Genomic DNA, 5,255 nt, shown 5'->3' with positions numbered 1-5,255 from the left:
TGCGGCGTGAAGCGACCGCGGGCCGCGGCGGGCGGAGACTGGTCCCGGCCAATCGCGGCCGGGCGGAGGAGCGGCCGGGCGGGCGGCCGGCCGCACTACGTGCCCCAGCAAGCCCGGCGCGCCCCCACGCTCAAAGGGCCGCGGGCCTTGCGCGCAAAGCACGGTGGGAGTTGTAGTCCCCCGGGTGCGCGGCGTGCAGCGGCGGGTGCAAGTGGGGAGCGTGTCTCGCGTGGGCCGGGGAGCCCGGCTGGGGCGGGGGAGGGTTGGAGGCCGACGGGAGCTCCTCCAGCCGCGCGCGGCTGTGGCGTTTGTGCATGTTGTGCGTTGGGCACGAACGGGTCAGCGCCGGCTGCGCTTTCCCGTCGGAACTGGCTTCCTGTTATTGCGGGCAGGATGGAGGCCGGAGGCAGAATGGGAAGGTGGAGGAATGTGCCAAAGGGTAGTTCACGAAATGACGGCAGGAAGCTCATGCCCCCACATCGTCCTCGTGTATTTCAGCAAGGATGGCCGGCGGAGTCCTGGCTTCTCGCTGCAGACTGTGCCAGCCCTTGCTCACGGCCTGCTGGCTGCTGCGCAGGAGCGGCTCAGGTGCGGTGCTGAAATCTGCACGTACCAGTAGAGAGAGGTGTTGAGGCGCTTTTAGTTACGGACTGCGAAAGAGCCTGAGAAACGCTGCTGTAAAACCTTCTCCATTTTTAATGGGAGAAAGAGAAGCAATGATCCTTTTCGAAAAGTAGAAGCACATGCTCTTTGCCTAATAAACCACACAGAAAGGAGCACGCCAGCTTCTTCCCCCTTGCATGCTGCCTATCACTTAAAAAAAACCAAACAAGTTTGCATTTTGTTACCAGCAGACTGTTTTTGAACATCTGCAGAAAGTCATAGTTTTGCTCTGAGTTTGCCATTTGTGTGACTTGCACCATCTCAGCTTTGTCTGTGATCATAAATGTAAAAGGTCATTACGGGTTAATCATCAGTACTTTTCTAGAAGTCGGAGTCCTCAGTAACCTGGCATGCCTCCTGACACAGCCAAGCTGTTAAAATTCAGGTTGGTTCAGAGATGACCTTTTTGAACTGACAAAGACCATCATTCTGATTATCCAACAGGAAAAAACAAGCCCTTTCTCCTCAATTTAATTTGGGCTTAGTAGCCACGTGGGTTATGCTTATGTTTTGAGTATTAGCCTCCTGCCCTAAAAGTTATCTAATATCAGTTAAAAGCATCGCTGACTCGTCAGCCAAGTCCAAAGGTGTTTTTCATGTTATTTGTCATAGCTGGGCTACATGAGGTAAGTACACCTTGTGTCAGCTGTCACTTCTAAAAAGTCTAACAATATCATTGCCAAATAGCCTGTCTATAAATTCTACATTCATTAAACATCAGCAGGATGTTCCTTATTGTGAAAAATAATAGATGGGAAGACTGCTACAGGAATCCTACATCTCAGTCAAAATGTATCAGACAGGTACTAAAGACACTCAAGCAATATTCAGATTTTTACTACTGAATGTGATTATTTCTTTGATGGTGCTAGAAAGTTAGTAAGCCTTCCTGAATCGGGTGGGAAGTTTGTCTAAGGGAAAGATATGAGTGGTGTTGCTGGGTATGTGGGCTGAAGTAAGCAGAGAGATTGCTAAGATAACAGTTGCGCAGGGTCTCAAACAGAAGCGGCTGGATCTCCTGCAGCAGGAATCCAACATGATCCTTGTGACTGCTGCTACCATGGAAGAGAAGAAATGAAAGAAATGTTGTTTTGTTGATCACACAAACACACATTTTATGGCTATGTAAGCAAACATATATATAATCCTCTTTAAAAGAGAAAAGCACATAAGTAGGTAAAAACATGATGGATTTATGCAATGTTTTGCTCCTTGCTCTGACAGCGCTAAAAAGCAGAAGTAGCCATCACCTGTATGTCTCACAACAAAACTTTGACTCTCTGGAATGCCGTTCCACCAACCTGCCAAAGCCACATGCTACAAATGAGAACTAAGACGCCAGCATACTCTGAAAGTGTTGACCAAATGAGAACAAAAAAAACCCCCAGATGTGAAACTTAGAAACTGCAGATAAGGTGGGTTCTTTCTTAATAGAGAGTTTTTACCAACCAAGGATGGGAAGTCCTACAGACCACAAGGCTGTTGTATGGTAAGGGTGGGTAGTTTAGCTATGATTCTGTTCTGCTAAGAGTTCTCTGAGAGGATTCTCACTCCTTCCTCCAACACTGCTGACACTGGGCTGGCTTAAAGTGCTGCTGGCATGGCAGTAGTAGTTCTGGTAAAGCACAGGTTTCCCCAAAAGAGGTTTTCCAGATTTCTGGCAGAACTCTGGAGATGTTTTGACACAGGTATTTATGGTACCATGCCACTAACCTTACAACTGACAAAATTTGGACTGAAAAGTCATTGGTTTTGCTTTTAATCTGCCAGGAAAGATATTTATAAAAATGTACAGGAAGCCATTCTGGACTGCACGTACATTTCACCTCTAACAGCATCTGAATAGATCAAGACTTTTTTTTGAATGAGTCAAGGACATTTTTAGCCGGGAGAAAATGGACTGGAATCGTGAATCAAGCTCACTTAGGGCATGTACCGGGGAGCAAGATGCAGAGGTTATACACTGAATGTAAGGTGACTATTAGATTAAAACCCAGCTAATGAACAACGACACTCCCGTAAGACATTATAAACTCTGTAGGGAATTTTTTTAAATAATGTTTTCTACTTCTTGGAAAAATTGTCACCAAATGTTATTGAACATTTTCAAAGGGAAAGATAGAATGAATCCGTAAATATGTCCTATGTGGATGAATCTGGAAAATAAAAGAGAGAAAAGGATCTTATGAATTAGAAGAGGATTTTTAAATTATTTTATTCAGAAACAATGTTTAAGAATGCAGGGGGCCAAGACCACACTAGCTGTGTTGGATCCAGAGCCGATTAATGTACTGTTACTCTGATACCTGTACGCTTATTCAGCCACCCAACTACAGCTTTGGTCATGCAGTTACTTGTTTCAGGACATTTTAAGCTTTAAAGTGCTTTGCCATGTAAATCCGTTTGTATGTTTGCATAATATTTACCAACATGATGCTTAAGTAGGTGAGATAAAAGGCAATTTCTTCTCTTCCATCTCCTCTTTAGGGCTTAAAAGGATTTTCCTGAGCCACTCTGTACCCAGGCAGCACAGTCAGCTGCCCCCAGCCCCGACATGGCAATGAACTGCTTCTACACAATCAACAAGTTATATTAAATGCTGGCTTCTTGATCCAAATTTAAATGATTGCTTAACATTAGTCCCAGATTGCAGATATTAATGTAATTTTAAGCTTCCTTGACCTATTTTAAACATTTTAATGAATGCTAATTCTTTGTAGTTGCACTAACTGGGTAACTATTAGCAAAACAAAATAAGAAATTCTGAAAAAAGAAAGCTACTATGTAAGGTAAAGAGTGGGAGGCATTTATGATAAACGAAACAATGTGATGAGCCTGGTCTTTCAACATCTTCCCCAGCAATGAGATTAGATTTGTCAGACTAGTAATGATGCATGACTAGCTGCCTTGTTATGGCAAACATCAGACATGGTTATCCCACATGTTTGAAAAGAGGGAAGATTCAGTTCTCACTTTAGCAAAACTAACAGATTAACAAGGGGGTGATCTTAGGTATCAAATAATTAAAGGAATAAACAATGTTCATCTCTATTTTGGGAGGAAAATCAGAAGAGACCTGAAGTGACCTTAATTCTGAACGAAAGAGAGTTAATGGCAGGCATATCATCATGGAGATAAACTGAGATTAAGCAAGTCTGGGAGGCAGAGGGATTCAGAGCTGTAGTTCACTTACATCACTAGAGGAATATATACACATATATTTTTGAGAGGCAGTGATGGAAAAATCTTATCCCTACAGCTTTGTACATGCTTTCTTCAACTGTTCTGACAGATTTAACTACATTTGACAGTGTTCAAGACAGTGGGTTCCTATATTTTTCTTGGAAATAGGTGGGCAAGTAGAGGGGAAAGGCTTGAGACAGCACCAGAGAAAAACAGTGAACATGACGACCCTTTTTAGAGGAAGGGAAAGAAAGGTGAGAAGAGAGCAAATTATCAATTTTTTCCTTTCATGTATATTTTTAGAGAGAAAATCTATATGTATATATCTTGATATAGCGTATCTATATACTATACATATATTTGTATATACATTAATTTTATTCATTACCATAAATGCTCCAATTTGGGGGAAAGATTTGCAGATCAGAGCCTCCTTACATGCAGAGCTCCTCAGCACTTAGTGGTTCCTAGTTAAGTTCTGTGTATATCACGTCATTAAAGAACTGAATGAACTGTTGTGTAGAAAAGAACAATTAGACATTGCAGAAAAATCACTTGTGAGAAAGTATTGAAAGACCTGGGGCAATTTAGTATAGGCAAGCAAAGATCAAGGAGAGACACTCTAACATGGCACATATAACGGATTGCTGCAAGAGGAAGGTAAAAATATTTTCATGTGTCCAGAAAACAGAACAAGAAATAACAGTCTTGAAATGCAACAGGTACCTGTAGATTAGAGAGTGGAAAACATTTTTTAATGATAAGGTACTAAAGCACTGGCCTAGGAATGGTCCTTAGCACTGAAGCCGACAAACATGGCTGTACAAACACAGTTTCTTCCAAGACTAAAAGAAGTTAGATATTTTTTGTTGTTCCTTTCTCCTATGGGCTTTTTGGGGAAAGACAACAATCTCCCAGGAAATGCAGTATTTCTGTCAGGTCAATTCTCCAGGCAGAGCTCTGCCGGGGAAGGAGGAGCTGAGGTTTACTCTATGGGACTTTGTGTCCATTTCTTTCCAAAAAATAAATAAATAAGCAAGAGTATGAAAACACGCCAGGAGAAGTAAGTCACTGATTTCTGCATAATTGCAAAAGGAGTATGCGCAGCACTGGCACACAATGGAAAAGTAAAGATATGACTGAAATGCACCTGGTAATTTTCTTTATGGTGGAAGTATAAATTTGGTGCAAAGAATTTGGAACATATACTTCTACCCTGATCTGTGCCAAAAGCAGGGGAATAGGAACACATATAGACACGTATGTTGAAGAAGACAGAGCTTAGAGCATCCTGATCTAGGATCTGTCTGCACATCACAGTTTTATATTTGTATCTGGGAAAGTCTGAACAAGTATGCCAGAAAGTTTAAGTGCAAGACAGTCTGGTTACTACGTACACATACAGAACA

Source organism: Gavia stellata, chromosome 7, assembly GCF_030936135.1.
Source record: "Gavia stellata isolate bGavSte3 chromosome 7, bGavSte3.hap2, whole genome shotgun sequence".
In the NCBI taxonomy this organism is placed as follows: Eukaryota; Metazoa; Chordata; class Aves; order Gaviiformes; family Gaviidae; genus Gavia; species Gavia stellata.
This window is presented reverse-complemented; position numbering follows the sequence as displayed.